We start from the raw sequence: 12,804 nt of genomic DNA, 5'->3' as shown, positions 1-12,804 counted from the left end.
ACTCTGTAGAAAACTGTAGGGTTATTCTCTGGAGAGTACAAAACAAGTTCTCTAGGCTAAAAAATACCAGACACAATTGAAGGCAAGGATGAGATAATGGAAGCTGATGCATCTAGCTTTCTTCTCACACCTGGATTCCAGAATTCTAGAAACCATATATACACTTCCAGAAGAAAACTGGGAGAAACTTCTATGGGACTCTAACTAGTCTCTAAGAGAAAAAGAAAAACTAAGAAATTAATAACAGGATTCTCTGCAAAATGACCCAGGAGGACCACTATATTGTGAAACCCTCAGTTGACAAGACTTTTCCACTGGCCTGAATGTCTAACCAGCTTTTCAGTGCCCTACTCCTTTAGGTAGACAGTATATGAAAAAACAACATCATTAATTATCAAGGAAATGCATATCAGAACCATAATGTAACAATACACACCCTCTAGAATGTCTAAAATTAAAAAACTCACAATACCAACTGTTGATGAAAATTCAGAGCAATTAGAATGCTCACATTGCTTTTTTTAATTTTTTGATTATACTTTTAAGTTCTAGGGTACATGTGGACAACGTGCAGGTTTGTTACATACGTATACATGCGCCATGTTGGTGTGCTGCACCCATTAACTCGTCATTTACAGACCTTCACTTACCTTCCTTTCTCTGTTCCTCTAATAACTTGATAAAGGTAAAATGTCAACTAGGTCTCTAGGCAACATTACTTTTGGTAGAAATAACTTCTATTGGATAAATTGCATCTGGACTCAGGATAACCATAAATGATTGGGACAATCATTTGGGACATCATATCTGATTGGGACATCATAGCTTTTGGTTCCCCTGAATGTGGTGACTCCTGTAACTCCATATGCCTCCATAGGGACCCTGAAAGCTGTGTCTATGAAGTTATTGTAAGATATTGGCTACTGTGGTGCATGGAGCTTCTAGGCCAGGGTGATTCTTACACCTGCCTGATGTGGATCTTGTTGCTTCACACCTGAAACATCATTTGAGAAGCCTGGGAAGTGGTGTGGCTGCTGCATGGCTGCTCCAAGAACTACTCCCATGGGAGAGGAGCTCCCAACAGTGCCTTGCCATCAAGCTTTGATTTCTACCTTACATACCTCTGAATAAACTGTTGCCAAATGAGAGAAAAAAAAAAAGAATGCTCACATTGCTGATGAGAGTGTAAAAGTGGTACAACCACTTTGGAAAATAGTTTGACAGTTTCTTATAAAGTTATGAATACCCTTGCCATAAAACAGTAATTTCAAAACTTGGTATTTAGCCAAGAGAAATAGAAATGTTTTTCCATATAAAGAGTTGTACATGAATGTTCATAACAGCTTTGTGCTCCAAACTGAAAGCAAGCCAAATGTCCACCAATAAATGAATGAATAAACAAATTGTGGTATATTAATATAATAGAATTAATTAATAGAATAGAATAAAAAGGAAAGTAAACCACAGATTCATACATGATTGAATTTCAAAAACATTAGATATACTACTTTCCCATGAAATTCTAGAGTCAGCTAAAGTAATATATAACGGCATAAAGCAAATCAGTGGTCCCTGGGGCTGGAGGTGGGGGCTGTGGGAGGGGGACTGTAAAGGGGCCCCAAGGGTAATGGAAGTGTTTCATGTTTTCATTGTGGTGGGGGTCACATTTTATTTTTCACATGCCTGCCAATGTATGTCACATACCTGCCAATACATGTCAAAATGTATTGAACTTTACGTTAAAATTAGAACATTTGTTGTATGTAAATTATACCAATGGAATGAAAATACAAATTATATCTCAGTGAGGTTGACTGAAAAATAATTCATGAGACAGCCAAGGATCACTGAACATTGAAGAAAAGCATGTAATATGGAAGGCAGAGGCGTAGGGAAAACACATAGAAGAGGCAAGATGAAGAAAACAGACCTTTTATGGATAAGAAAACATTAAAAAATAAAATCTCACCATTAATCTTCAGAGATATCTTCTTCAAAAATGATACATCTACAAAACAAGAAAGGTTGCTATAGGAAAAGATTATTCAGAGAACAAAAAAGAACTTTTGTAAATTAAAACTACAATAGTAAAAACTTTTTAAACTGAAAAAGGAAAATTGGAAAATTATAGGAAAATCTTCCAGAAAGTAGAAGGAGAAAACTAAAGGGATGAAAATAGAAAATAAAATTAGGGCCCAATTTAGGTCCAAGATGCAAATTATAGGAGTTCCACAAAGAGAAAAGAAAGAAAACAGAGAGGAAAAAAATCATCAAAGAAATAATTCAAGAAAGTTTTCCAGAACTGGAGGCTAAGCGTTTCCAGATTGAAGGAGCCCATTGAATATCTAGTGGATGAAAACAGACTAAATCACATCGTGACAAAATTTCAGAAACTAAAGACAAAGAGGAAAGGCTTCTAGAAAGGGGGAATAGTCAATAACCAGAATTGCTTTAGGCTTCTTGGTTACAGCATTAGAAGCTAGAAGACAGGGACTCTTTCAAAAATTCTGAGGGAGAATTCTAACTGATGTAGAATTTAAAATCTAGCCAAATAGTCGATTATTGATGAGGGTATAATGAATTTTTAGACATGGAGGGTCTCAAAAATGTACTTCTTACATATTCTTTTTAGAATATTAGTAGTTAGGAAACTACTAGAGATTGTGATTCATCAAAACAAAAGATTAAATGTAGAAAGAGATGGGGGCTGGGTGCAGTGGCTCACGCCTATAATCCCAGCACTTTGGAGGCTGACGTGGGTGGATTCCTTGAGCTCAGGAGTTCAAGGTCAGCCTGGGCAACATGGGGAAACCCCATTGCTACAAAAAATTCAAAAATTAGCCGGGCCTGGTGGCATGTGCCTGTACTGTAGTTCCATCTACTCAGGAGGCTGAGGCGGGAGGATCACTTGAGCCCAGGAGGTAGAGGTTGCAGTGAGCTGAGATTGTGCCACTGCACTCTAGCCTGGGTGACAGACGGAGACCTGCCTCAAAAAAAAAAAAAGTGGGAATCAGAGACTGGAGTATCTAGGAAGGAAATGAGGGAACTCCCCAGATGATGGTGAGGAAGAACCCGAGATAACATCTGTATCACAGCCAGCTCAAACTAGAGCAGGTCAGAGGGCTACAGGGGCAGGTACTTCAAGAAAATGAACTTGAATGAATTGCTGATGCATCTGGAGATACCGTGAGCAGATTTGGGGAAGCAACTGAGAATTTGGGCTTGAGTTGGTGATAATAATGCACAAAAAAACTAAGCAAATAGAAAACTTAAGACAGGTCATTCCAGGGCAAATAAAACCTTATTCAGGAAAGGAAAAGTAGCCTTAATTATAGGACACTCATAGTTCAGCTGTGAATAATGCTTACATCATCAAAATATTATAAATATTGAGTATTAATGTAACCAAATTTATGAAGTAAATGAATTGAGAGCATAAGGAGATGGAAAATATGCGTGCTTGTGAAAAATCTTGAAGTAGCAGTAGAAGCATGTTATTTAATAATTTAGAGGAAAATGGAATCAGCTAAAGAGTTGAATGTGGTTGCTCCAGAGAAGCAAGAAATTAAGGGAAAGGGTAATGACTGTAATTTTTGTAACAAGTCTTGCAGACCTCTGAAAACCCAGCATGTGATACCTAGCTCTTTGGAGAAATGGCTGATTCCAGGGCTAGGACAGGATGGGTACAAGATAAGCCTAGAGCAGATCGTTGTGCCAGAAAGTAACAAAGTGCTCGAGGAATGCTGGAAGCAGGTCACAAGGACATGAGCCAGCTTGAAGGGGCTCCCTCTGGCCATCTCTGGGACACCCTGAACACCAAAATACTTAAATACAATAATGTGTTGTGTTATAAACAGGTTGTTGTGAAAAAAATAATAATTAGCCTATACTGAAAATGATAAATAACAAATAATAAACACATAAATGGGAGAGAAGGGAGGTCTCTTGAAGAAGGCCAGAAGTCCACCGGTGAATGTGGAAGGAGTGCTGGAGTTAGAAAACCATCACTTTGTAATCATCATGCTAAAGATTGGATCAGGCAAGGATCATCAGTAGATACTAATTCTAGAGGAAATTTTGATGAGAAACAGAATATTTCTATGGTCTTAAAGTGTCTATCTACAGGCCACTTATTAGTTGCAATGAAGAAAAAAAGGAAACTAATTCTATAGTGGGAGAAATACGATGACACCTTGACAGGATGATCAAAATTAAGCACAGCTATGAGGGATCAGTGAACATTATGTGCTTCCAAATGTGACATCCTGAAAAGGACACAGGATCTCCAATACAGTATTCTGGCCATGAAGACATAGCCATAATTTAATCAAAATGAAACATTTATATAAATGAGTAACATCCTAGTTAAAAATGTAGGTGGGAGGGACTGCATTCTCGAAAGAAAAGTCATTGTCATAAAAGTCAAAAAAAGCTGTGAAAATGTTCCAAATTATGACAACTAATCACAATACTTGACCCTAGACTAGATTCTGTGCTGAAGGAGAGAGATGCCATTACAGACATTATCAGAGCAACCGACAAAACTGGAATATGGACAGTAGATTAGATAAAATTATTGTATCAATGCAAGTCATAAATGTATGAAATTGATAACTGTACCATGGTTATGTGAGAAAATATCTCCATTCTTTGGAAATACCAAAGTATTTAGGGGTAAATGACCATGATCTATAACTTACCTTCAAAGGTTTCCCAGAAAAATATTCTGAGAGAGAGAGAAACACAATAAAGCAAATGAGTTTAAAATGTTATCAATAAATAAATTAAGATATATGAGTGTTCCTTATTCTATTTTTATTTTTTATAAGTTAGAAATTATTGTCAGATTAAAAGTTTGAAAGAAACTACGCACATTTTAATAACTCCAAAATGTTAATTACAAAAGTAATAATACTAAAAAAAGAGTAATAATCCAAGAAACAGTTTTTCTTGTATTATTAAGAACCTTATAAACCTTAAGAAATAAAATATTACAGAAGCATTTGAAAAAAAATCACATTGAGCAAACTGAGTATTGAATAGGTTATTTGGGAAAGGCTAATAAACCACAGATGTCATACATACAGATAGAGATCAGTTATAGATTAGATAGATAGATAGTAAATTTCCATGTCCTGCTTCATGTTTTTTTCCATCTAGAATCTGTTAATATGTACTCACAATGCTTAAAGTTCAGCATATACTGTATGGTCTCAGTGATTTGAAAAACACTCAAGTATAGCTACAAAAATTATGTTTAAGAAAATATATACAACGGAATTTCATTTTCTGCTTCATAAATTTATGTATTTTCCAAACTTTCTCTAATAAGCATATATTACATTTATCAATATGGATGCAATTTTTAAAATCAGCCTTATAATTTTACATGTATTATATGATCAAAATCATGTAAAACTACAGACAGAAAAGATAATGTATAAAAATGATTATGATAATTTCTGGGTGGTGAGAACATGATGTTTTTTTCTTCTTTCAGTGTTTCCATATTTTCCTAATTACTGCTATTATGATAAATCATTTTCTTTTTTATCAATAAGACAGTTACAGATTATTTTAAAGTGAGGTCCTCACCTCACTCTATGCACCAAAATTAATTCCAGTGATTTTAGAGAATTAATTTTACAAATTTTAGTGAACTAGGAGAACATAAAATCAAATACGAATCAAACCTCTTGAAGGGAGTGGTTTTCAAAACTTAGGAATATTAAGAGAAATCACAAAGAAAAAGATTTGCTATGTAAAAATTGTGTAATATTGTCTTCAGAAAAGCATCTTAAGTCCTGAGGGCGTAACTCCACACATTGGAAGATATGCTGACATAAGCCTCCTAACCATTCAGCCCACTGGCCTTAATCTCGTCCAGTCCCCTCGCCTTCCCAGCTCAGGTTGGCCCTCGTCATTCATTCCCTTCACTCCCACCTCTCCTGCAAGACAACCTGAGGGGTTCTGGTGCAACAGGCACCCTTCTTGACCTTGGCACGAAGCAATTGCAATTCTTGACACTCTCCATCCCTCTCTTTGCTTCCTGACTCTACTAAGGATGAAAACTAGAGAAAGCCAGTATCCCTTTTTTTTCATCCCACTTCCTGCCAGAAGGCTCTCTTCCCAGCTTGGCCAAGGACTCCTGCAGAAGGGACAGTGCGGCATCCTCCTCTCTCCAGGACGCGTCTTTGTCTCGATCGCAGTGCTGTCTCCGGCAGCGAGGCACACCATCTGCTCATGCCTCCCACCAGCTGCCGTCTCAGCTCTCTGTCTCCCCTGAGAACACCCTGACTTTCAGGCCCATGGTATTCTCTCCTGCCCTTGCTCAGGAGGGGGCCTTATCTTCTGGGAGCTTTCATAATCTCTCCCCATCACTTAGCATCGCCCTGGTTTCCCCGTGAGGCCTGAGATCTGGAGCCCTCCCTGATGAGTCCCCTACTGTCATCTATGCCATCACACGGGGTGATAGCAGAGGGCGTGCATCTTGGGAAGTGCTTGAGAGAGCTCACAGGGGACTTACAGCTTCCGCCAGGAGGAAAACAGATCCTGGGGCTCCAAGTCCCAGGGGATCTTAGTTTCAGTTCCCATATGGAGTCTCAAACCTGTGAATCATAACCAAAGTTGAAATTTTACTTTGGTATCTGTGTAGGGAATACTCTCTTCACACCGCGTCTTTCTCTGCTCTCACACCACCGTGGCAACAGTCACCTACACAGAAGGCTTCTGTGACTAAAAGTTTCCCACACACACACCAACCAGTGGATGCCAGCTGGGTGTCCTCCAATTCAATTACTGATGCTATCCACCTGGAGAGTGTGTCAGATCCCACAAGCTGGGGGCTCAGTGCCCAAGACTGCCCCCAATATCCGCAGACACCAGTCGCCAGTCTAGGCTTCTGGAACTTCTGATCACCTGGCTTCAAGTTGGGGTCTCCATGATCCCCTCTTTAGGTTCAATTAATTTGCTGGAGTGGCTCATGGAACTCAGGGCAACACTCACATGTGCTGATTTGTTATAAAGGATATTACAAAGGAGGAGATGTGTAGGGTGAGGTATGGGGGAGGGGGCGCAGAGCTTCCATGCCCTCCCTGGGCACCACCCTCCAGGAGCCTCCACGTGTTCAGCTATCTGGAAGCTCTCTGACCCCAGTCCCCTTGAGATTTTATGGAAGCTTCATGATGTCAGTGTCCCTTCCCCCAGTGTATAGGGTGGGACCCTCCCTGGACAAGGTCCTAAGGCTCTAAGGCCCACCATCAGAAAGGTGGGGGAAGATCACAGTCCCGCCTTGAAGCAGGTGAAAGGAAGACAGGAGAAGACTGGAGAGAAGAGCACGTCCATTTAGCTCAGACTCTTTTTCCACCTAGAATGCTCTCCCCGGCATGTTTCCACATTTTTAAGTCAGGCACATCCGTCAGACCCGGAAGAAATGCTATCTCCGTCGGGAAGTCTTCTGTGCTCTTCCAGATGAATGTCATCATTCCTCCTTCTCAAATTCCCTAGTACTGTATTGAGACATCCCCTGGGAAGAATGTATGCCATCCATGCCCTGCTACAATGCCTGTCCCCTCCCTTTCTCGGCCTGCTTCTGAGGCCTCAGCAGCGGCAAAGCCCAGCTTGGTCAAGTTACAGCATCAACCGAATTGACTGAGCCAAGCTGCTTGCAGACCCAGACCCATCACGGTACTCATTCTCAGTGAATGGCTGCTGAATGGATGGAGACATGAAATTCCTACCCAGACCACAGAACTCTGTGTGCATGGCTGTCTCATGTCCTGCAACCCTGCAGTCTCCATCATTACCTGCTCTGTGCCAGGCTCAGGACATACGAGCCCAGGAGGTTTCTCATAACACAAATGGGTTACTGGCTTGGCTCACTTTCTTCCTCCCCTCATTATGGGTCAGGTCCCTAGAAGCAGAGTCAGAGATGGAGATTCTTAGGCAAGTGATGTTTTGAGGGAGTGCTCTCAGGAGAAACCCATAGGGGAGTGAGAGGAGCAGGAGAAGGTAGGGGAAGGAGCTCAGTGAGAATGTCAGGGGAAATCCAGCCACAGCTTGATCCCCTGGGGTGCCCTGGAGCACAAAGTGCACCATCAAGGTCATCCTGCCCAGAGGCAACAGGGCTGGGCTGGTAGACCCCCCCACTTATCAGCTATTGGCCACAATGCCTCCAGAGTAGGGTAAGAGGGGTCTTGTAACCTCCCACACCTGCAGCCTCCAGGGAAGGGTACAGATGTGTGCAATTAGCCAACACCCACAGCAGCTCAGAGATGGGAGCACTGGCTCGGTAAAGGGTGTCTAGGTGAGACACCAACAATATCTATTGTACCTCCTTACTTTTTCTCAATCACACATATTTTCTTTTGACATGTCTGTCACCAGCTTACTCATTTTTTTTTTAATCTTCATAGTTGGACATGAACACAACCAACTAATTCCAATCTTGATCAATAATACTGAAGTCCCAGACTCCCTGCTTCCATGGACTAGACAAGGGTTCATTTGGAATTGTTACCACCGAATTTTAGACACCATCTAGTGTTGTTTCTCCATTTCATAGATGAAGAAACCGAGGCACAGAGAGACACGCTTTACCTTGTCCAGAAAATTTTGTGGCAGAACCAAGGCAGAGGCTGCCTAACTGTCAGGCAAGAGCTATTCCACCATACCTCTATTTCTGCTTACAGCATTGCATTAGGACTACTTTGCTAAGATTTTCCAATCAATCATTATTGGAAATGACTATTAGATGGAATGCTTGGGAAAAAGTTACATGCCAGGAGGAGTATTCCCTCCTGTGGTTTATGTCTTGGATGAGGACATGGAGTTAAGCCAGATATAGAACCTACTTTAAACCTTACAGAGTTTTTAAACCAAACTTGAACCTTCTGGAGTTCATTTATTTATTCTTGGCAACTTTCAGCTTCCTGATTCTTGGAAAGTTGCTGGCTCATTTAGAAGAAAAACTCATGAGACTTCTTGTGCATTGAGTAGCTCCTGCAAAACAATCTTTTGAAGTGTAAAGTGTAAATGAATAAGAAGCAGAAGACAGACGTTCTCCTAAAATACACATGGATGTAATCATTAAGGCAACAGGCACTCTAGCAAAATGCATAATTGTTTCTTGTGCCTGAAACACTGTGGAAATGGTCTTGTGCTCAGCAAATCCCAATCATGGTAGAGTATTTCCTTTGTCTGAGACTCTCCTTAACTATGTGAGTGACATAGGTTGATGCCAAAGGGCAGCAGAGGGGGCAGGCCAGGCCTAGATTCACTCCACACTGTCTCCCAAGCATTTCTCTTGCAATAATATCCTCTATCAATCAAGCTTCTTTCTGCTTCCTAATTCAAATTGGTCAGAATCATGTGATGCCTAATTAGGACTACTGCTTTTCTGCATTTAAAGGCCTAATACTCCAAAGTTTGAATGCCATGAAAGAAGGTCTCCTCAGAACACAGATAATTTCTTTTGATACATATAAAAGCTTTTTGCTTCTTATTTGGCCTTTAGGAGACTAAGACCAATTGGTCTTAGTCCTGCTTCACACTTCGGGTTTCTTCTAGCCCAAGTTCAGTTCAAGTTTCATTAAGATTTCTTCCTTTTTTTGCGAGGGGCAGGGGGGAGATAGGGTTTCGCTCTGTCACTCAGGCTGGAGTGCAATGGTGCAGTCATGGCTCACTGCAGCCTCAACCTCCCAGGCTCAAGCAGTCCTCCCACCTCAGCCCATGCCACTACCAAACCTGACTAATTTTTTTTTATTTTTTGTAGAGATAGAGTTTCACCATGTTGCCCAGGCTGGTCTCAAACTTCTGGGCTCAAGCGATCCACCCGCATTGGCCTCCCAAAGTAAGATTACAGGCATGAGTCAATGCACCCATCCCAATTTCTTAAACAGTTCCATTGTGTTGTATGTTATAGAAGATGGCTTTCTTCCTTAATAGCCAGTCTATCTGTTGAGGCAAAGAGCAAAATAAGCAACTGTCTAGTGTCCAGAAACTCAGTATGGTTGTTCTGGACAACTGGTTCCCAGTTCACCACCCACATTACTCCTCTTCAGCATGATCCAGGGAGAGTATTGTAAATTCTCCCTCCACTGCACAGTTAACACGGACCATCACCCCTCCCACACAACTGCAAAAAATGTTCAAGGCCAGTTTTAATTATGTTCATGAGCTATTCAACATTCCAGATCTCCCTACTATTTTGAAAGTTGGCAGATACAGCATAGCTGAGTAGATGGGGCACAGGCTTTGGAGTCAGCTGACCCAGGTTTAAATCCTGGTTTTCCTCCTCATTAGCTCTGTGGCTTTGGGTAAGAGACTTGACATTTCTGAACCTAAGCTTCCTCATCTGTATACTAGAGGTAACATTGCTTAGCTTGCAGGGTAGTCGTGAGGGTCTAATGAGTTTATGTTCAAAGATGACCAGCCCATAGTAGGTGCTCAAAAACTGGGAGTAGTTACTATTATTCTTGTTTTGGTGACATCTGTCCTTCACTGCATATTGTGCAAGGGTACTCAAATCTTAAAGACCTCTGCTGGCATCTGGGGCCAACCTCTGAACCGTTGCTCTGAGCTACTACCACCAGCCACTTACTGTGCTTTTTCTCTTCCTCCCCCCTCAACTCAGCCACAGTGAGGAGAGTGTAGACTCATGAAGGACTGAAACGACTTGCTCAAGGTTTCTCAAATGCGGTAGGCCCTCCTGAGTAAGGGGATCCCAGAATTATCACGCCTTGTTATTTCCTGAGCTTTTCAATGGAGATGGGGAAATATTTTAAAGCATCGGCTCTTTTCCTTCTGATTTATGTCTACTTCTGACTTAAAAAAAATCAGCCATTGGCTGCTGTGTACTCTAGCTCCCACCAGACCTGGCCAAATTTCCAGGTATTTCCAACTACAAATCAGGTGCCTGGAAATGTGGGCCTGGAGTTTGGAAAAGGGGTAGAAGATGGATACATGGATTTTGACATCCTCTAACTGAGATGTTAGCTGAGCTTCTGGGCAGTGAGTGCAGTCTCATATGCTAAGAGATCATGTGCAATATGTAATATGATCTATGATGTAATAGCCAAGAAAATTTTGATAAAGAAAAATAATGAGAGAAGAGCTCACCCCACAGGATGTGAAGACATATATAAACCTAGTTTGAAAGAAAAAAAGTGGTACAGTGCCTGATAGAACAAGATAAGCAGTCAGACCATAGTACACATATAACAACTTAATATGTGATTAGTAAATGCCTCCGGGTCATGTAATTGTTGATTAGTTATTTTGAAAAATCCAGTTAAGTCTTGAGGCAGAGACAGATAGTGCTTATCAAATATTCTATGGGATCCCCCCAGCTGGAAACAAAAGACGTTAAGATGGTAGAGTTGCAGGTAGAAGCAGCCTGGGTCCCTGAGTCACTGCCTGGAAGAGCACCAAACAAGGAATGCCATCCAAACATCACTGGGCTTAATGTGAGTGAAACCTAAGGCTTTGCTGTGTTAAGGCATTAGATTTCAGGGTTTGGCCATTGTAGCAGCTGGCATTAATTATCTCAAATACCAACACCTTTGCACCTTATACCACACATTAAAATCAAAATAAATTCTAGTTAGGATAAGAAATAAAATGTTGAAAACAGAAAATAAAGGTGGATGTTTATTCAGTCATTGGAAGGGGTTTTCCTAGGCCTGAAAGCAGTAGAATAAATTAGAAAAGGGAAGATCCATAGTCTACCTACACACAGATTTTAAAATTCTGTTTGAGACAGATTTGAATTTCAAAACAGAATTGAACAACACTTGGGGAAAGTGTATTTGCAGCAAATATGATAAAGGGTTAATATCTTCAATATTTACTGAGCTCATAAAAATGGAGGCCAACGGAGAGAGAAAGGATTATCTGAAGCAAAGTTTTAATCATAGCTGGCTTGTCCTGTTACCTGAAATGTTTCTGAGTTCCCTGTTGCTGCCAGTTGGTTTGCGTTCTGTACATGCAAACTGTATTTAACATTGGCTCGAACCCAACCTAATTAGTAAAGTCAATCTGCCGCAAAGAAAAGATCATTATAATGCTTCGTGCGGCCAAATGTCCATGATGTGCTGCATGTGTTATTGGAAGTTCTCCACATGACTGCTCCCCTCTGTTGGTGCAAGAAATTTAGGGCTGGTCATACGCCCCTTTCCAGGAGCTTAAGAGGAATGGTGGGATTGTCCCCTGGAACAGAGGCAGGAGCAGACAATGGAGAAATTTGAGGCAGTTTAAAAAACACATCCTGCTTGTACTCATTGAATTATATTATGGATGCCATCGTGTAGTGCTACTTACTTTCTATGCATTACCTCATTTAACCCTCACAACAGCCCTATAGCTAGGTATCATTTTCTCTTTTTCAAATAAGGAAACTGAGGCTCAAGCTGATGAAGTAATTTGGCCAAGGCTACACAGGAACTGGCAGAGCTGAGATCTGAACCCCAGTATATATGACTCCAGGAACATATAACCAGTCGCTGCCCATATTACCTGCTGCTGAAATATAGAAAGGCTCTAAATAAATGATGTTTCTTGGCAGTAGCAGGGTTTGAGGGACATAGGAGGATATGGGAGAATGGATACAGAGGGAGGCAAGGGTACAACTTCTGTTGCCAGCTACTTTCTGACCTGAAACAACTAAGGAAATTCCAGACAAAATAAATTAAACAGCAGTTTTCAAGATACTGGATACTGGAAGAACAGTGATCCTTAGGAGATGGGAAACAAATTATAGGAGTCCCACAATTGCCCCACCTATCTGCCAGGCCACGTTGCAAGAAG

This window comes from Pan troglodytes, chromosome 16, assembly GCF_028858775.2.
Source record: "Pan troglodytes isolate AG18354 chromosome 16, NHGRI_mPanTro3-v2.0_pri, whole genome shotgun sequence".
Taxonomy (NCBI): Eukaryota; Metazoa; Chordata; class Mammalia; order Primates; family Hominidae; genus Pan; species Pan troglodytes.
This window is presented reverse-complemented; position numbering follows the sequence as displayed.